Source organism: Arachis hypogaea, chromosome 4, assembly GCF_003086295.3.
Source record: "Arachis hypogaea cultivar Tifrunner chromosome 4, arahy.Tifrunner.gnm2.J5K5, whole genome shotgun sequence".
Classification (NCBI taxonomy): Eukaryota; Viridiplantae; Streptophyta; class Magnoliopsida; order Fabales; family Fabaceae; genus Arachis; species Arachis hypogaea.
The window spans coordinates 112,679,937-112,702,169 of record NC_092039.1 but is presented as its reverse complement, the minus strand read 5'-3'; the positions used below and the strand labels follow the sequence as shown (position 1 = coordinate 112,702,169).

The window sequence follows — 22,233 nt, the reverse complement described above, 5'->3', positions numbered from 1 at the left end:
CGTGCTTGACAACCACTTCCGTTCTACCTTAGATCGAGCGTGTATCTCTTGGATTCCTTAATCAGAGTCTTCGTTGTATAAGCTAGAATTATTGGCGGCCATTCCTAAGATCCAGAAAGTCTAAACCTTGTCTGTGATATTCCGAGTAGGATCTGAGATGGGATGACTGTGACGAGCTTCAAACTCGCGAGTGTTGGGCGTAGTGACAGACGCAAAAGAATCACTGGATTCTATTCTAACATGATCGAGAACCGACAGATGATTAGCCGTGCTGTGACAGAGCATTTGGACCATTTTCGCTAAGAGGATGGGAGGTAGCCATTGACAACAGTGAAACCCAACATCAGCTTGCCATGGAAAGGAGTAAGAATGATTGGATGAAAGCAGTAGGAAAGCAGAGATTCAAGAGGAACACAGCATCTCCATACACTGATCTGAAATTCCCACCAATGAATTACATAAGTATCTCCATCTTTATTTTATGGTCTGTTTATTTTATAATTTTCGAAAACCATTATAACCATTAGAATCTGCCTGACTGAGATCTACAAGATGACCATAGCTTGCTTCATACCAACAATCTCCATGGGATCGACCCTTACTCACGTAAGGTATTACTTGGACGACACAGTGCACTTACTGGTTAGTTGTGCGAAGTTGTGACAAAGTGTGATTCACGTTTGAGAGCTCCAAGTCTTTGGTGCCATTGTTGATGATCACAATTTCGTGCACCAAGTTTTTGGCGCTGTTGCCGGGGATTGTTCGAGTTTGGACAACTGACGGTTCATCTTGTTGCTCAGATTAGGTAATTTTCTTTTCAAAAAGTTTTCAAAAATCTTTCAAAAATTTTTATTTGTTTTCGTTTTTCCAAAATTAATTTTCGAAAAAAATCCAAAAAAAATTAATAAAACCAAAAAAATAAAAAAATATTTTTGTGTTTCTTGTTTGAGTCTTCAGTCAATTTTTAAGTTTGGTGTCAATTGCATGTTTTAAAAACTTTTGCATTTTTCGAAAATTCATGCATGTGTTCTTCATGATCTTCAAGTTGTTCTTGGTAAGTCTTCTTGTTTGATCTTCATATTTTCTTGTTTTGTGTCTTTTGTTATTTTTCATATGCATTTTTGCATTCATAGTGTCTAAGCATTAAAAATTTCTAAGTTTGGTATCTTGCATGTTTTTCTTTTCTTGAAAATTTTTAAAAATAAGTCTTGATGTTCATCTTGATCTTTAAAGTGTTCTTGGTGTTCATCTTGACATTCATAATGTTTTTGCATGCATCATGTGTTTTGATTCATAATTTTCATGTTGTGAGTCATTTTTGTGTTTTTCTCTCTCATCATTAAAAATTAAAAAAAATAAAAAATATCTTTTCCTTATTTCTCTCATAAATTTCGAAATCTTTGGGTTGACTTAGTAAAAAAATTTTAAAATAAGTTGTTTCTTGTTAGTCAGGTCAAGATTTCAATTTTAAAAATCCTATCTTTTCAAAACTTTTTCAAAAATCAAATCTTTTTCATTTTCCTTTTGTTATTTTCGAAAATTTTTTAAATTGATTTTCAAAATCTTTTTCTTATCTTTATTTCATGATTTCCAAAAACTTTACTAACAATTGATGTGATTGATTCAAAAATTTGAAGTTTGTTACTTTCTTGTTAAGAAAGGTTCAATCTTTAAATTCTAGAATCATATCTTTTAGTTTCTTGTTAGTCAAGTAATCAATTTTAATTTTAAAAATAAAAACTTTTTCAAAAAATCTTTTTCAATCATATCTTTTTCAAAATTGATTTCAAAATCTTTTTTAACTTCTTATCTTTTCAAAATTGATTTTCAAATCTTTTTCAACTAACTAATTAACTTTTTGTTGTTTCTTATCTTTTTCAAAATCACCTAACCACTTTTCTCTTTTTAATATTCGAAAATTTCTCACTCTTTTTCAAAATTCTTTTAATTAACTAATTGTTTCAAATTTTAATTTTAATTGTACTTCTTCTCTCAAGTTTCCAAAATCACTAACTATTTTTCAAAAAAAAAATTTCAAATTTCTCTCTCTCATCTTCTTCTATTTATTTATTTAATTACTAACACTCTTCTCTTCGTCTAAAAATTCGAACTCTCTCTTATCCTCTATGTTCGAATTTTTCTCATCCTTCTTCTATTCTTTTCTTCTTCTACTCGCATAAAGGAATCTCTATACTGTGACATAGAGGATTCCTCTTCCTTTTCTATTATCTTCTTTTTCATATGAGCAGGAGCAAGGACAAGGACATTCTTGTTGAAGCAGATCCTAAACCTGAAAGGACTTTGAAGAAGAAGCTAAGAGAAGTTAAATCACAACAATCCAGAGAAAACCTTACAGAGAATCTCGAAAAAGAAAGAGACATGGCCGAACCCAATAACAATGGTGGAGGCGCACGGAGGATGCTTGGTGATTATACTACACCTACTTCCAATTTTTATGGAAGAAGCATCTCAATCCCTGCCATTGGAGCAAACAATTTTGAGATGAAACCTCAACTAGTTGCTCTAATGCAACAAAACTACAAGCTTCTAATGCAACAGAACTGCAAGCTTCATGGACTTCCATCAGAAGATCCCTATCAGTTTTTAACTGAGTTTTTGCAGATCTGTGATACTGTTAAGACTAATGGAGTAGATCCTGAAGTCTACAGGCTTATGCTTTTCCCTTTTGCTGTGAGAGACATAGCTAGAACATGGTTGGACTTACAACCTAAGGATAGCCTAGACTCTTGGGATAAGCTGGTCACGGCCTTCTTGGCTAAGTTCTTTCCTCCTCAAAAGCTGAGCAAGCTTAGAGTGGATGTTCAGACCTTCAAGCAAAAAGATGGTGATCCCTCTATGAAGCTTGGAAAAGATACAGGCAGTTGACCAAAAAGTGTCATTTCGGCATGCTTTCAGAGTGGACCATTTTAGATATATTCTATGATGGTCTATCTGAGCTTTCTAAGATGTCACTGGACCATTCTGCAGGTGGATCCATTCACCTAAAGAAAATGCCTGCAGAAGCTCAAGAACTCATTGACATGGTTGCAAATAACCAATTTATGTATACCTCTGAGAGAAATCCTGTGAGTAATAGGATGCCTCAGAGGAAGGGAGTTCTTGAAATTGATGCTCTGAATGTCATATTGGCTCAGAACAAAATGTTGACTCAGCAAGTCAACATTATTTCTCAGAGTCTGAATGGATGGCAAAATGCATCCAACAGTACTAAAGAGGCATCTTTTGAAGAAGAAGCTTATGATCTTGAGAACCCTGCAATGGCAGAGGTGAATTACATGGGTGAACCCTATGAGAACACCTATAATTCCTCATGGAGAAATCATCCAAATTCCTCATGGAAGGATCAACAAAAGCCCCAACAAGGCTTTAATAATGGTGGAAGAAACAGGTTTAGCAATAGCAAGCCTTTTCCATCATCTTCTCAGCAACAGACAGAGAATTCTGAATAGAACCCCTCTGGCTTAGCAAATATAGTCTCTGATCTATCTAAGGCCACTTTAAGTTTCATGAATGAAACAAGGTCCTCCATTAGAAATTTGGAGGCACAAGTGGGTCAGCTGAGTAAGAAAATCACTGAAACTCCTCCTAGTACTCTCCCAAGCAATACAGAAGAGAATCCAAAAAGAGAGTGCAAGGCCATTGATATAATCAAAATGGCCGAATCCAAAGAGGAAGGGGAGGACGTGAATCCCAATGAGGAAGACCTCATGAGACGTCCTCCAAATAGAAAGGAGTTCCCTATTGAGGACCTAAAGGAATCTGAGGCTCATATAGAGACCATAGAGATTCCATTAAACTTTCTTCTACCATTCATGAGCTCTGAGAACTATTCTTCCTCTGAAGAGGATGAGGATGTAACTGAAGAGCAAGTTGCTCAATATCTAGGAGCCATCATGAAGCTGAATGCCAAGTTGTTTGGTAATAAGACTTGGGAAGATGAACCTCCCTTGCTCATTAGTGAACTAAATACATGGGTTCAGCAAACTCTACCTCAAAAGAAACAAAATCCTGGTAAATTCTTAATATCCTATACCATAGGCACCATGACCTTTGAGAAGGCTCTGTGTGACTTAGGCTCAGGTATAAATCTTATGCCACTCTCTGTAATGGATAAACTGGGGATCTTTGACGTACAAGCTGCAAGAATCTCATTAGAGATAGCAGACAAGTCAATAAAACAAGCTTATGGATTGGTAGAGGATGTGTTAGTAAAGGTTAAAGGCCTTTATATCCCTGCTAATTTCATAATCCTTGACACTGGGAAAGATGAGGATGAATGCATCATCCTTGGAAGACCCTTCCTAACCACAGCAGAAGCTGTGATTAATGTTGACAGAGGAGAGCTAGTCCTTCAATTGAATGAGGACTACCTTGTATTTAAAGCTCAAGGATCTCCCTCTGCAACCATGGAAAAGAGGCACGATAAGCTTCTCTCAATACAGAGTCAAACAAAGTCCCCACAATCAAACTCTAAGTTTGGTGTTGGGAGGCCACAACTAAACTCTAAGTTTGGTGTTGAACCCCCACATTCAAACTCTAAGTTTGGTGTTGGGAGGTCCCAACAATGCTCTGAACATCTGTGAAGCTCCATGAGAGCTCACTATCAAGCTATTGACATTAAAAAAGCGCTTATTGGGAGGCAACCCAATTTTTATTTATCTATATTTCTATTGTTCTTTTATGTTTTATTAGGTTTATGATCATGTGGAGTTACAAAACAATTGCAAACATTAAAAACAGAATAAAAAATAGCAGAAGAAATAGCACACCCTGGAGGAAGAGCTTATTGGCGTTTAAACGCCAATAAAGAGCATCTGGCTAGCGTTTAACACCAGAACAGAGCATGAAGCTGGCGTTAAACGCCAGAAACAAGCAACAAAGTGGCGTTTAACGCCAGAAACAAGCAGCAGTGGTGTTTAAATGCCAGGATTGCACCATGAGAAAAGCTGGCGTTAAACGCCAGAAACAAGCAACAAAGTGGCATTTAACGCCAGAAACAAGCATAGAGCTGGCGTTTAACGCCAGAAACAAGCATCAGTCTAGCGTTAAACGCCAGGATTGCATACAGAGGGCATTTTACACGCCTAAAAAGTGCAAGAATGAGAAATTCTTGGCACCTCAGGATCTGTGGACCCCACAGGATCCCCACCTACCTTCTCCCTCTCTCTCACACCTTTTCATAACGTTCTTCCCCAAAAATAATAAAAAAATTATATATTAACATTTTTTCTTTAAATATTATAAACAAATATTTATACTTATACTTCTTTTTTTAAATAAATAAATATAAATGATTGATATTTTTCCTAAGATAAAAAATATTTATTTTTCAATATTTAATAACAATATATTTTTTAAATATTTATATATTTATTTTAATATTTATTAATTAAAATTTTAAAAATACATGTTTGACATACATATTTATTTTAAAAAACTCCGAATATTTATTTATTCATTAGTATATTCATAACAAAAATTATAAAATATATACTCTTTTATAGTATTTTTATAACAAAAAATTAATCCAATTATAACAAAAAATTTATATATTCACATTTGGATCATATAAAATAAAATATAATATAATTATATTTTGCAAATAAAAATTGTATTTCAAAATATTCGTAAAATACAAAAAACAATAATGCTACTATATTTTAATATGTTAAGTAACAAAATTTAAAAAAAAATTAAATAATAAAAAATATAATTTATCAACTTATATAAATTGAATAATCTAAATAATTTATAATAAGTTTCTCGAAAACTGCATAATAATTACGTATTATTTTTTAAAATAAATACAAACTAATATTTTTTTTCTATCTTTTTTTCCATCCTTTTTCTTTCTTTCCTCGAAATTCCTTTCTTCTCTCTAACATACACTAACACTAACACACTCAGACACTCTAATGCATATATTGGGGAGGGAGGGAGACTCTCTTTTTATAGAGCCATAAGTAGCGTTTGCTACTTATCAGGGTGGAGGAATTTTCCCTTGCATGTAGACAGCTTCCAACACGCCCACTCCGTATTGTTGCAACACATTGGGAAGCCTACTTCAACATGCTCCCTGCGTGTTGCCAGGGAGATACATGCGCGCCGTGTCACCACGCCCCTTGCGTGTTATTGAGATGCTGACACATTTCTGACAAATAGCGATACTATGCCCTCTGTGTGTTGACCGTGACGTCCACATACCAACAAAATATCCCATTCTCTAATATTCAGCCAAAAACATCAATACAATCTCCATATAAAAAATAATTTCTGCAATAATTGTTATATGATACTTTTGATTTTATAATTTTAACTTTCTCCCACTCTCCTCTCCTATTTTTATGACTTTTTCCTTGCACACTTCAAAAATTCTTTTTAACAAATAAATCAATAAAAGTAGGTTTTTTATTTAAACAAATTAAAAAGATCTAAAATTTCATAAATCTCTTAAACTAAACTTTCAACAACAAATCTTTTTTTTTATATTTATATAACTCGTCCCAATCCAATTAGCTTTAAATTAATTTGTTAAATATAGCACTTTAACAGGACCGAACTACAACTTTTATTTAAAATGGACTAACATAAAAACTTAAATTAGTCTATTTTTTGATCTCTATTATTTAATTTTTATTATCTCTCTTCTAACTGCATCCTAAAAGAATCTAAACACATGCAATACATGATGATAAGTTTTTACAATTATTGCCAAGACATGACTACGTCAACTATCACCTTCTTTTTTTTTAACTAAAGTGACTAGATTTTCAAAAGACCCACAATAAAATGACCATTTAACATTAACCTCTTATACCCAATGTTCTGGAAACCGATTCGAATCGGTCAGTTGAATCAAAAACTGTTAATAAATATATTTCGGACAGAAGGTAAAATTGTCAAATTCAAAAGCCAAAATTGAATTGCTAAACTAGTTGGGAACCGGTCAGTCGAATCGAACCATAATTCGGCCAATTTTTTAAATTTTGCCAAAAATGCTGTGTTTTACCCACAGATTCAGAAACGAACCCTAGCTTTCAGTCTTCGGTCTTCAGTGCACTCAGACACCACTCTCGAGCCTCCACCCTGCAGCCCTCCACTCTCACTTCTCGCACTCAGTGGCCACGCATGCAGTCTCTACCTCGAACTTTCGGCGCAACCTCCGTCTAGCCACTGCCACCGTCGCAACACCTCTGTCGAAGTCACTCACCGTCGCAAGTTCGTGGAGCCATCTTGGAGATTCGTGCAGCCCTTTCTGTCGAAATTAGCCGTGGAAATCGCAGCCACCGCCACCACTCCTTGCCGTCGCACAGTGTCGTCCTCAGTGACCTGAAGCCCTTGCCCCTGTCTCGAGCCCCATTCCTGATTCCTCAGTCTCATACATACTCTCATTATTTCTCCCCAAAATACAACCCTAGCCTCCATCGCACCGTCGTTGGTCGCACTGTCGCCGCCTGGTTCATTGTGGTCGTTCTTCAATCCTCCTATTTCGTGGTGCTCGAAGGCCCTTCCATTCCTGTTTTGTGGTGCTCGAAGGCCCTTTCATTCCCCCAATGCCAATCCCCCTACTGATTGATGATAAATTGATACCGATAAATTGTTACTAGTTTGTACATGCTTTTATTTTTTTCTGCTGTTAAATTTTGTTAAAGTTTTTTGATTGTACTCATTGCCTAAAGGAATACTTGTATCAAATAGCTCACTACTAGTGCCTGCTGTTCGTGTTTGTTTTTTAGTTCTAAATTATCAAAATATATTGATTATTGAATGGCTCTGCTCACTACTGCTATGCTATGTTGTACCTGGTTTGTGTCTTTTTCACTGTTGTGCTATATTTTTTGGCTTTCTATTGTTCATTGCTGAGCATTTTTGTGTTTAATTAAGTCAATTAAAACTATGCTTTGGGCTTAATTGTGCTTAGATTGTTATGTTAGTTAATTCAGCATATGTTTTGATGTGCTGTTATTGTGTTGATGTTTTGTGTTTTGTTATTTCTTTGCGTAGTAATGTGCTGTTGGAAACTGAATTGCTGCTGTTTTGTCTGTGTTTGTGTTTGTTTTACTATTTTGTGATTTAATTATGCTTAAATGGTGACTGTCTTCATGATTATTTATTTCAGTTATGTAGGATTTTGTGATTTTTTTTGCATAGTGATATGCTACTGGAGATTGAATTGCTGTTGTTTTGTGTTTGTGTTTTACTGTTTTAACACATACAACTTTTAATAACAGTTCACAGATATATCTATATTTGTTAGTATCAATAACATTGTGATTTATGGCGGATTTTGATGATTGATGATAAGTTTGGATGTTGACATTTTATGTTTGGTTGTCTTTTTTTGTTATTTGACTTTTGAGTTTATACTTAAATACGATCATAACATTCTGGTTTATGTAGTACTTTAATTTGGATGGTATTTTAAAATTTATATTAGACTATAATTATATTTTAATGTGTTTATTTATATTTTATATATTATTTTATTATAAAAGAATTTTTTCGGTTCAACCACAGTTAAATCGGTTAAACCTATAAACCGATAAATTAATAACTAGAACGGTTCGATGACCGATTCGGTTTTCAAAACCTTGCTTATAGCGTACACATGACTTTGAAATAACTAAATATGTACCGTGAAAAAGGTTATAGTGCTTTAAATAAAGATTCACTTTTTTTAAAATATATATATTCAATTAAAATTATTTTTTTAATTATAATAAAATATATTCAACTAAGAATTAAACATGGTTATAACAATATATATATATATATATATATATTTAATAATATGAATTTGCTTATATAAAGACTGTTGGGTTTTTTGGATTCCCTTTCTATGTGGAGAAAAAAGTCCAAATGCTAGTATCCAAACTCATGAATAGTTGAAGTAGCTGAGGTGAGTTAGGGTTGAGTGAGAGAGGTCATTTTGAAAGGAGAACACCAAACACTAGTGAGAAAAGAAGAGAGAAAGTTATTTTCGCACATACACAAAGTTATTTTCGTTAACCGTTGGATCAAGCTCAAATTTGGAAAGTATGTTCTACACATCTGGTTCTTTGATTTCACCGTTTGGATCTTCAATTTGATATCTTTAGCTGGAGATGTTGGCCATGCACAATAGTTCTGTTTTTGTGGTATTTTCATCTTCTTGTTCTTGTTTTGAAAGTTTTGAAGCTTGGGTTGTTTGGCTTGTTGTATGCAAGTTTTGTGCAGTAATTTGTGACTCTCTTGTACCCTATTTTTCATCACAGTGAAGCTATTTCCTGGTCTTGGTGACTCGTGGTTTTTACTTCTCTCATTGAAGAGGTTTTTCACGTTAAAAATCTTGGTGTGTTAGCTTGTTTCTAATTTCTGGTTTACGTGATTTTTCTGCTGCTATTGGGTATTATTGTGCTGGTATTAATACTTGTTGTGAGTAGATATTGTTGCTCCTCTAATTCTTGCAAGTAGAAAATTGTGTTTTATTCCTATCAATTGGCATCAGAGCTCAGTTTTGGGTATTTGGTTATAACTTGCTTGAAAGATAGAGGCAAATAATTCTACTAGGATGATAAGTTTGAATGGCACTAATTACCATCTATGGAAGGGCAAAATGAAAGATTTGTTGTTTGTCAAAAATTTACATTTACCCGTATTTTCTACACAAAAACCAGAATCTAAAACAGATGAAGAATGGGAGTTTGAACACCAACAAGTTTGTGGTTTTATTAGGCAATGGGTGGATGATAATGTTTATAATCACATTGCTAATGAGACTCATGCTAGGGCTTTGTGGAATCAAATTGAATCATTGTATGCTTCTAAGTCTGACAATAATAAATTGTACTTGTTGAATATGTTGATGAATTTGAGATACAAGGAGGGGTCACAAGTATTAGATCACTTGAATGAATTTCAAGGGGTTCTGAATCAGTTGTCAAGCATGGAAATCAAGTTTGAAGATGAGGTTCAAGGATTGTGGTTGCTAAATAGTACTCTACCAGATTCTTGGGAGACATTTCGTATCTCTCTTACTAATTCTACTCTGAATGGTAAAGTGAGCATGCAACTTGTTAAAGGTGGTATTTTAAATGAAGAGATGAGAAGGAAGATGCAGAATTCTTCGTCACACTCTGAAATGTTAGTCACTGAAATCAGGGAGAGAAATCAGAATAGAGTTCAAAAAGGTAGAGGTAAAAGCAGGAGCAAATACAAGGGAAGATACAAGAATGTTGAGTGTCACTACTATCACAAAATGGGTCATGTTAAAAAATATTGCTATCTTTGGAAAAAGAAAAACAAAGGTAAGCAAGAAAAGAAGGATGATAGTGATAATGATCGTATATCTTCTATTTCAGATAATCTTTTTACTGTTGATATTGCTGATTATGAATATGAGGTCAATCTTGTTTCTGATGATGAGTTCACTGGGTAATTGATAGTGGCGCCTCAATACATGTTACACCGAAGAAGGAGTTCTTCACTTCTTATACTCCAGGTAATTTTGGAGTACTTAAAATGGGTAATAATGGCCTGGCCAAGGTTATTGGAGTAAGAGATGTTTGTCTTGAGACTAATATGGGAATGAAGCTGCTACTCAAAGATGTTAAACACGCTCCAGATGTTTGCTTGAATTTGGTTTCAGTTAAAAGACTTGATAATGAAGGCTTTGTAAATAATTTTGGCTTTGGACAATGGAAGCTTACTAAAGGCAACTTAGTGGTGGCTCGAGAAAAAGGTACTTCGAGTTTGTATGTGATGCATGCCATGATTGCAAAAGGTAATGTGAATGCAATTGAAAGTAAAGAAGCTTGTAGCTTGTGGCACAGACGACTTGGTCATATTAGTGAAAAATGACTTAATTATTTAGCTTGAAAGGATGCTCTTTCAGGTTTGAAGAATGCAGAGTTGGAGAAATATTCTCATTGCATGGCTGGCAAACAAAGAATATTATCCTTCAAGAAGCATCAACCTTCAAGAAAATCAGATTTCTTGGAATTGGTGCACTCCGATATTTGTGGTCCTTTGAAGGTACGGTCTTTTAGTGATGCTATTTACTTTATTACTTTTATTGATGATCATTCAAGAAAGATTTGGACTTATACTTTGAAAACAAAGAACCAAGCTTTGGAAAAGTTCAAACAATTCCAAGCTTTGGTTGAAAGGCAAACAGGTAAAAACTTTAAATGTATTCGCACTGATAATGGTGGTGAGTATTGTGGACCATTTGACGTGTATTGCAAGCAGTAAGACATTAGGCATGAAAAAAACACCTCCTAAAATACCTCAGTTGAATGGTTTGGTAGAAAGGATGAATAGAACACTGATTGAAAGAGTTAGGTGTATGCTTACTGAAGCTAAGCTACCTAAAGTCTTTTGGGGTGAAGCACTACTTACAGCGGCTCATGTGATTAATCTGAGTCCTACAATTGCTTTGGACAATGATGTTCTGGATCATTTTTGGTCGGGCAAATATGTCTCGTATGGTCACTTGAGAGTCTTTGGATGCAAAGCATTTATTCATGTTCCAAAAGGATAAGAGGTCCAAGTTGGATGTGAAGACAAGGCAATGCATTTTTATTGGGTATGGTCAAGATGAGTTTAGTTACAGGCTTTATGATCCAGTTGAAAAGAAGCTTGTAAGAAACCGTGATGTAGAGTTTGTTGAAGACCAAACCATTGAAGATATTGATAAGGCAGAGAAGAGTCAATCACAAGAGAGCAGTGACTTGACTGATGTAGATCCAGTTCAACCGCCTCATTTGTCAGAACAAATAGAGAATCAAGATCAGGAGCATATACAGCAAAATGAGCCTTTGGTTCCTGATGACTAGGAGATGGGAGATCCAATTGATGCTCCAGTTGAAGATGATGCTGATAATCAACCTGAGCTACCTGAAGATCCACCAGGTTTCCATCCTAGAAGGTCTACTAAAGAGTGACGACATTCAACGAGGTATCCTTCTAGTGAGTATGTAACATTTACTGATGGATATGTGACCTTGACTGATGGGAGAGAACCTGAATGTTATGTGGAAGCTATGGAAGGTGACGACAATAAGAAATGGTTTGATGCAATGCAAGATGAAATGAAATCTTTGTATGAGAATCAAACATTTGAGCTTGTGAAGTTGCCAAAAGGAAAGAAAGCTTTGTAGAACAGGTGGGTTTATAGGTTGAAGCATGAAGAAAATTCTCGGTGTCCAAGGTACAATGCTAGATTGGTGGTCAAGGGCTACAGGCAGAAAAAGGGAGTTGACTATAATGAAATCTTTTAATCGGTTATGAGAAGATCTTCTATTAGGACTGTTTTGAGTTTGGCTGCAAGTTTTGATTTAGAGATAGAGCAGATGGATGTGAAAACTGCTTTCTTTCATGGTGATCTTAAGGATGAAATTTTCATGGAACAACCTAAAGGTTTCATGGTAAAAGGCAAATAGGATCATGTTTGCAAACTAAAAAAGAGCTTGTATGGCTTGAAGCAAGCTCCAAGACAATGGTACAAGAAGTTCGAGTCTGTTATGGCAGAACAAGGCTACAAGAAGACTACTTCTGATCATTGTGTATTTGTTAAATAGTTTGCTAGTAATGATTTTATTATCCTTTTGATATATGTTGATGACATGCTTATTGTTGGTCAGAATGCTTCTGGGATTGATATGTTGAAGAAGCAACTTGCAATGTCATTTGCAATAAAGGACCTTGGGCCAGCAAAAGAGATTCTTAGTATAAGAATCGAGCATGATAGAAAGGAGAAGAAACTTTGGTTGTCATAGGAGAAATACATAGAGAGAATGTTGCACAGGTTTCAAATGGAGAAAGCAAAGGCCGTCAGTACTCCTCTTGCTACCCACTTCAAATTGAGTTGCAAGCAAAGTCCATCAAGTGATGAAAAGAAGAAAGACATAGAAAAAGTTCCATATGCATCATTCGTTGGTAGTTTAATGTATGTTATGGTGTGCACAAGACCGAATATAGCTCATGTTGTTGGTTGTGTTAGCCGTTTTGTTTCAAACCCAGGAAGAGAGCATTGGAATGATGTAAAATGGATAATGAGATATCTTCCTGGTACTTCTAACATGAAGTTGTGTTATGGAAGTGATAAGCCTATTCTAATTGGTTACACTGACTCAGACATGGCAGGAGATATTGACTCTAGAAGGTCCATTTCAGGCTTCTTGATCAACTTTGCAGGTGGAGCTGTGTCTTGGCAATCTAGATTGTAAAAATGTGTTGCTTTGTCTACTACCGAGGCTGAGTTTATTGTCATTACCGAAGCGTGCAAGGAGATTCTTTGGATGAAGAAATTCTTGAAGGAACTCGGGTTTACTCAAGAGAGGTATGTGTTGTTTTGTAATAGTCAAAGTGCTATACATCTTGGTAAAAACTCTACTTTTCATTCTCGATCCAAACATATTGATGTGAGGTATCATTGGATATGTGATGTTTTGGATGCTGAGTTATTAGAACTTGAAAAGGTTCATACTGATGAGAATGGTTCTGATATGATGACTAAGGCATTACCAAGATGGATGTTTGAAGTTTGTTGCTTAATCGCCAGATTGGTGGTTACCTCCACAAAGTTGTGAGGGGGAGATTTGTTGGGTTTTTTGGGCTCCCTTCCTATGTGGAGAAAAAAGCCCAAATGCTAGTATCCAAACCCACATATCATGTCATGACTTTTTAACTAGAGGCAAATGTATTTATTAAAAAGTAAATACCAAATCGATATCGAAAAATATTTAGCGTTGACAAAATGATGTTTGATTTTTGTTATTGACAAAATAGTCCCTGAAAATTTTTAAAATTTGACAAAATCACTCAACCATAAAAGGATGACGTCACAGTGAATAAAAAACGATGATGTAACCGTCAGAAGAGAACTCCGATGATGGTAGAGAGCTGCAGCGACGTTTTCGATGACCTTTTTTTCACCCACCACGCTACTGCGTCCCCTTCCTCCATAGCACCTGAAGAAGAAGACCGCCAATGCATGCCACTGCCTCGCTGCGTTCTTCGTGTTCGTCACTTCTTCTTCTTCAACACGTTGTTGCATCCCCTTCTGCCATGGCAGTACCTCGTTGCGTTCTCATGTTCGCCGCTTCTTCTTCTTCTTCTTCAATACGCCATTGTGTCCTTTCCATGTCCCCTCTGCCATGGCAGCACCTCACCAAGAAAAAAAAGAAGACTAGAAACATCGCTAGAGCTCTCTGCCATCATCGGAGTTCTCTTTCAACGGCCACATCAGTATTTTTCGGTCACTGCAATGTTATTCTTTTACGGTTGGGTAAATTTGTCAAATTTTAAAAATTTTCAAGCACTATTTTATCAATACCAAAAGTTAGGTACCATTTTATCAGCGCCATAATCTGTCGAATACCAATTTGATATTTACTTCATTTATTAAAATATTGAATTAAAGAAATTTTTTCTTTATAATTAATTAGTCAATTTTTTTCAATTAATAAACAATTAGTCTTTTTTTTCACGTAATTCATATAATAAGATAAATCAACCATTAAAGTCTTAGTCAATTGTGAAGTAAAGCATGCACCTTCTTTCTCAAAGAAGCAATGTAACACCCTCACTATCAGAAGTCACGCTTCCGGTTGCGCCACTCTGATAGCAAGAGTATTACAACTACATACTTTACATATTAAATACTAAAATAGGAGCCTGTGACTCACCACTGTATCGCTGATTTCTTTGTAAACCGGAATCAACGCTTTATCATAAGAAAAATACAAACAGACATAGATTCATATACAAGACTCCTTACATAATAACTCATAATATAGCATACATATAAAACATACAATTCCTATCCCTCTTACAAACTTCTAATAACAAAGACGAGGAAAAAAATAATCTAATTAATACAACAACTTATAAACCAAATGCAATATAACTCTTCTTAATACTTCTTCATCCGGTTCCTAAAAAGGTAAAGCTGTAGGGGGTGAAAACCTAACCACACGGTCTCACCACGAAGTTTCAAAGTTGTCATAAGAAGATATTTAATAAGAAAAATGTTTTCAAACTCATTGATTATCAATGCCTTATGAATCTTTTAAAAACCAATAGGAAATCATTCAAAACCTTTTCAAAGAAACAATGTTTAATCTTTTAGAAATCCGAAACCTTTCCTTTCTTATAAGAAAATCTCAATCAGAAGCTAACCACGCAATCAAATAACACAATCATTAATTCAGCACCAAAATTCATTCTCAAATGTAGCACGCCAAAACAAATACAGGCAAGACAGACAAGGAAAACACAAGTAGGTAGCAGTTACAGCAAATAGTTCAAGTAGCAGTTAAGAACAGTTTAGCAATTAGGCAAACCAAAACAAGTTCAAACCCAAGCAAAGCATACAGATGCATATGATGCATGCCTGTCCTATGGTTAATGAAGCTCATCTGTCGGTTATCCAGCCAACCCGACAAGTCTGAATTGTCCTTAGACTGTCCCCCGACGTGCATCCCCCGGAAATTTATATAGTACCTGGTCACACTTACGTCGTAGGGTCAACAGAGTATCGAGTTTTCAACCTGATACACATGGTGGCAAGCCACGACACTTAAACCAACGAACCTCGTATCTCAGATATTTCATACTCATAAGCCAAATGAATAGTTCAAAGATCATATCTCAACATCATCATCATTCATCAATCCAAATCTCATTTCCTAATTCATTCAAGAATCATATTTGAAAGAAAATCCTCATCATCCTTCTTTCCATTTCATTCATTAACAATCCCAATTCAAAACATAATTCTTTCTTTAAATAAAGCAATATTAAAGCATATAATATTTAACAACAAATCTCTTTTAATTAATTACTTTAAATAAAACTTCCAAATTTATAAAATTTCGGCAGCATCTCTAAAACTCGGACACTGCCACCCTTTTTGGGTCCCATCCAAACATTCCTCAAACCTTTTCTCAACCATTTCCAAATCTCAAACATTTTCCAGAGTTGAACCAGTTCCAATATCAAATTACTTCCAAATCAAACCAATTCCAACAATATAACTCTTTCTAAAATCAAATCAGCTCAAATATTAAATCATTTATAAAATCAGACCAACTCAAAATCAAACCGCTTTAACTCCAAACCAAGAAAAAACCACTTTTCATAATAATCAAGTAAATAATTTTTCAAACCCATTTCTTATCAACATCTGTACATCACCCAAGCAATCACATAACCACATCCACAAGACAAACATAATCACAGAAATATATTTTTTCATCAATATCTATTTATAACAACTTTGTAATATAAAATAGATTTTAAGAAAAACCCTACCTCGATTAGTCGCAAGTTGCATAATTAAACCCATTAAATCCTTATTCTCATGTTACTCGGTAGCAACTGCAGAAATTCTGACAATCACATATCTGACATAATTTAGAATTAACACGGAATGGATAGCAATATTAGAACATAATTGATAATAGTTTATTGCGATAAACAAGAATAGAACCGAATAATCTCACCACGATAAACATAATAGAACGACACAAAAGCAGCTTTCAAATTGACCGGACAACTGCTTTGATAGTGGCCAGAAGCTCTAATGGTTCAGCAATAACCTTAATTTTGACATGAAGTCATCGAAACTCAACCCTACGATACCAGCAGCTCAGAATCTCTAACAACTCATACCAGAATGCTAATTTCAAAAATTTTGGAAATAAAAAAATGCTTACCAAGAGGATTGCGGCTTCGAGATTCGGGAGAACAAAAACCGGCATAGAAAAACCAGAGCCGGAACCCAAATTGGAGTGGAATAGGGTTTGGCAGCTGCAGGGGCGTCCTCTAGCGGCTGTAGCCGAAATTTTCTGACGCCGTTCAGTGAGCAGGGCAGAACAACAACTTCTCCGGCGATAAATTCCTGCAGCGAGGACGGCCGAGCTCGGCTCCGATGGTGGCAGATCTGAGGATGATGACACGCGGTGGTTGCAGCAGCATTCAACCTTCGGCAGCGACGTGGATGGATCCTTGACAGGCATGGTTGCTCTACGCAAAGCTGACGGTACGAACGGTGGCGACGCTGTGGAGCACGGCGCGGCGGCGGTTACAGAATCAACCCCACATCTCTCGCGCGTCTCTCCTTTGCGATGGCGCAGCTGGCAGCAGCAAGGACAAACGGGGGCGATGGGGTTGACGGGTTTTCTCTCGGCGCTACGCTCTGCCTCGGTTCTGGTGAGCGCGACGACGATGACGACCAGACAGCGGCTGCGTGGCTATGGCGGCAGTGGCGAGGACCCTCCCAGCAGCGGCTATGGCCCAACAGCGCCTCCCCTGGATCTCCCTCTCTCTTCTGTTCAACTCTCGGGTCTCACTCTTTCTCTTTCCGTCTTCCCCGATCAGCTTCCCCCTTTTCTCTCTTCCCTTTCTTTTTTTTCTGTTCCTGAAGTGGGTATGTGAATGGCGGTGGTAAGAAGGGTAAAAGTGAGGGTTAGGATAAAAATTGGGGTTTGGTAATTTTAATAAAATTAGGAGTATAGAATATTAATTAAAAATCTAATTTAAATATAGAAAATTACTCAATAATTATGATATTAAGTAAAATTTTTAATTTAATTGTCAAAACTTGATTTAATTATTTTTAATAAAATAATTTCTTAAAATAAAGTCTTTAATGAATAAAAAAAGTGAAATTAACTCATGATAATATTTTTTTGAAAATTATGGGTCTTACATCCTACCCAACTTATAAAAATTTTCGTCCTCAAAAATTGATATGAATTAAAAGAGATTTCGTATAATTTCACTCTTGAACTCATTTAAAAAAAAAAGCAAAAAGTTCTTAGTATATATATACATATAGATTCTAATACCAAGATTTTCATATGGCATAAAAATATAAAAGGTATAAGTATGATGTGAAACAAGGTTACAAGATAGGCTTGATACATAAAATAATGTTTCAAACATGTGATGGTAAAGCAAGGCGGCAAAAAGTTATAAAACAAGTTGGGGTTAAAACGATGTGCTTAACGCTCGCATATTGATTTGATACCAACTTCAGAGATTCAACTATTTAAACTTTAACATAACTTTTCTCCATCATTCTCAACTGTACGTCATTAAACAATTCATCTGAGGGTTCTCAATCTTGCCAAACACTTTACAAACCTTACTACTGGTCATAAGTTTCACATCAACAGAACTCTTTCACGTAAAATAAGGTTTCACAACTCTCTGTGACATCGTACACTTACGAGTTTTACCTTTTGCGTCCACCAAACGTGTCCTAAAGGTCTAATGTGTCGTTTACTAAGTCCAACAGTCGCACAAGATACCAAAACTAATCTCGAGTATACTAAGAAGAATAATAGACCTTAGAGAAGAAAGAAAAGTGAAAAGGACCATGTTCGCAAGAATTCAAAAGAATTGTTGAAATCACAAGTAAACAAGGATAAACAAGTAATGAAGAATGTTGGAAAGAGAATCAACTGATAACTTTAAGGGTAACTCTTGAGTCGAAGGGATTCGATAGGAATAATAAGATGTAAAACAACACAGTATTTTGAAACGAATTCAAGCTTAATTAAGAAATATGAGGTTTACAGAAGAGGAATATCCAAACTAAAGACAAAGTTTATAGAACTCAAGAATATGGTTTAAAAATATTTTCGAATGCATTGTTCGTAAAGCATGGAAAACTTAAGGGGAAATCATTTCATATTCTGAAAGAGAAAATGGGTAACAAACATCCTTCAAAAGATTAATAAAAGCATAAATGTGGCATTATTTCAATATAAATTCAAGTGGAAATAGATTACACAAACTTTTTAAATGGAAAGATTAATTTGGCTAAGCGCTAAATTGTATTTTCTCTTCTTTTTCAAGCATGTATGAAAACTACAATCTTGTTGGAAGAAAACCTAACATAAAATTTTACTCATAAAAAAAAAGATGATGCATTACAGTTGAACAAGTTTAAATCACACAGAAATTTTCAGAGTATAATGTAAAGGAGTGTAGGCTAAAATTGAAAGCGATTTTATTAAAACTTTAATAGACGGTTATATCGCCCCGAAACAAGTTCAAATCACATTAAAGAAAGGCACTGCTCATATAAAGCAATTCAAAGCCAGGGACAACTCTGCATAAGAATAAATCAAAACTTGTTTAAAAAAGTTTAAAACAAAACTCCAATAATATACTTGAAGTCACAACTTTATAAGGATTTCAATAATATTAAGATGCGCTAAAAAGGAAACTAATTCATTTTAAGAAAGGAACTTAAATCAAAGGATTTCGATTAGGATTCATAAAATATGTCACTCATAGAAACGAAAAGCTTAAGAAGGAATTCATCAACTTAAAAAGTTGATTCAAAACTTAAATTTCCTCAAAGGAACTCAAAACTTTGTCAAAATGGTCCAAAACAAAATTTTGAGAGTATACTTGGAATAACCACCTCGCAAAAATCATTTAAGAAAATTACGATGCGATTAAAAGGAAATCAGCCCATGGAAGAAAGAATCTTTAAATTAAGGGAATTCGAACAAGAACTCACTAGGCATGGATTATCAAATGAGTTTTCAATTGGTCTAAAGGAATACAAAACGCGTCAGGAAAAATAACTTAATCAATAGAAAATTCTCAAGAAAGAATCTTTGACTAAAGAAAGACAAATAAAAGGACAAATGGTGCATTAGATGGAAACGAATTCAAGTTGACTCGGATGAGCATGAGATTCACAAGAAATAGAAAACTAAGACTAATGGTAATGTTCAAAAAAAAGTAAGAGAGTAATTAAAAACAGAATCAAATATAACATTCTTAGAAATGAAAGCTTAAGAAAGAGATTGGTCTATTCACAAGAAGAAAGACATGAGTCCAACATTTTTTTTTCTAAAAGAACAACAATTGCATAAACAATGTAGTATGTTAAACTAAATTCAAATTAAAAATAAATTAGGTAAAGTTTACCAAACAAAAACCAACCGGAGAAGAGATGAAAACCTTTCTTTGAAAAATATCTAAGTATATAATCAAAAGAAAAGAAATGCATTATATTTTGGAGCTTAATTTATTAAGAAAAGTAGTATGTTGGAGATTCAATTTATCAAGAAAAGTATTATGTTTTTGAGTTTTACTTAGTTAAGAAGAGAATTCTGTTTTGAGTTTGAATTATTGATGAACGGAATGAGAGGTGTGATAATATTAATTGTTGAATAAATTGAATGATGATGAGAATGAATTTGATATGAAATTGTTTTGTGGGGATCGTGGTTATTTACCGCCCACCACATTTTAAAGAAAATTATTTTGTGGGAATCGTGGTTATTTATCGCCCACGTGTGTGCTGTTTTTCAATTAAAAACGTCTGTAGAGATCGTAGTAGTTTACCACCCGCATATGGTGGGGATCGAGGTGGTTTACCGCTCACCAGGTGGGGATTGTGATACTGTACCGCTCACCAGTTTTCAAGAGGATGATGCCTAAATTAACTACTGGACATGTCAGGTTAGTGAAAAATAGGAATCACAAATTTGAGAGTAATATTTTATGATAAAATTTTACAAGTTTACAAATATGACCTTTAAATATGTAATTTTATAATAATAAAAAAAATTAAAAACAAAAATTTGACCTACAAATTTCTAATATTAATGAAAAAACAAAAGAAATTATAAACATAAACACTACTAGGAAAAGTATTTTTTTCAACACCAAAAATCGACAGTTATCCTGTCGTCGATATTTTTGAACAGCCTGCTATCGATATTGCTAAAAAAATAATTAAAAATAAAATATTAAAATCGACAGCCAGGTCGTCGATAATTTTATGATGCATTAAAAAATAATTAAATCGACGGTCGTTCTATCGATTTTATTGAATTAAATATCGACAAAAATCTTGTCGATTTTATATAATAATATTGACGGTAAGGTTGTCGATTTTATTAAACGGGTAAAATTCTCAAACTTATATTATAGACAGAAATATTATCGATTTTATTGAATCAAATATCGACAAAAATGTTGTCAATTTTATATAATAATATCAACGACAACGTTGTCGATTTTATTAAGGTAAAATTCTCAAATTCATATTACAGACAGAAATATTGTCGATTTTATTAAATTATTATTAACGGCTTGGAAAGCTGTCGATTCTATTACAATTTTAAAAATTCAACAAGTTTAATAGTGATCACTTCTGCGGTCAATTTTGCCGTTGATTTTTAATATTATCGACAGTCTAGCCGTCGATTTTAACGATGTTTTTTGTAGTGAAATCTGTTCTTTAAATTTTTGGTACCCAAGTTTGAACCTCAAATTTATTTTATTTGTCTTTTACAATTTTGTGATATACTCTTCGTCTTCATGATACAGTAAAATACACACTTTTTTAATATTAAAAATAAAAAATACATTTTTTCGCAATGAAAAATAAATATGTCTGCATGAATGTTTATTTGACGAATTGATTTGATTTTATCTTTAATGTTTTATTTATTTTGATTTTGTATTAAATATTTTTAATATATTTTAGTTATATATAGTATTTGCATTTATAACTGTCTTAAATTTATTTATTCTTTATTTGGCCAATTGATTTTCAACCTCTAGAAATATATAGCCATCAGTTTATAAAAAATACAAAAGATCAGAACAAAAAGCATTACTGAAAATGTTTGCAAGAGTGAAATGTATCATGTTCTTATTCTTGTTGGTTGTGCTACAAGAACAACCACTTTCCATCGCTCGCAAGACAGCGGTTGTAGTAAAAAATACTGTAGAGGGCAACTTGAATCTCACCATTCACTGCAAATCTAAGGATGATGATCTTGGACCAGTGATTCTCAGCCCAAATCAATCATATCGGTTTACTTTCACTCCAAATATTCTTTTCCGCATAACATTATTTTTTTGCACTTTTCGTTGGACAGGTTCATGTCATCGGTTTGACATATATAAACAAGAGAGAGATGACCGACTTTGTGATAATCCATGTGGTTGGATTATAAAGAAAGGTGGACCATGCCGGGATATACTTAGTTCGCATGAATGTTTTTCATGGAATTCAGACACATGTGTTTGAAGATATTTTTATGTAATAGTGTTATGTACATATGATCATGGGGGATTGGGGAATCAATGAATAAATTGATCAATGTTGATCATAGGAGACAACAAATATACGCCAAAAAATATGCAAACTCTACAAATAAAATAAATGAATTCACGAATCACAAA

At 34.4% G+C, this 22,233-nt stretch overlaps 1 long non-coding RNA gene across 1 annotated transcript; it reads right to left on the bottom strand.

Annotated features, from left to right (window-relative positions):
* Window positions 1-14,704: 14,704 nt before the first annotated feature.
* On the bottom strand, window positions 14,705-17,450 carry LOC114927635 (uncharacterized). Its single transcript, XR_003818282.2, has 4 exons — window positions 16,722-17,450; window positions 16,509-16,638; window positions 16,318-16,409; window positions 14,705-15,554 (listed from the first exon to the last, which is right to left on the bottom strand). It is a non-coding gene; the product is annotated as an uncharacterized lncRNA (long non-coding RNA).
* Between the last annotated feature and the right edge of the window lie 4,783 nt (window positions 17,451-22,233).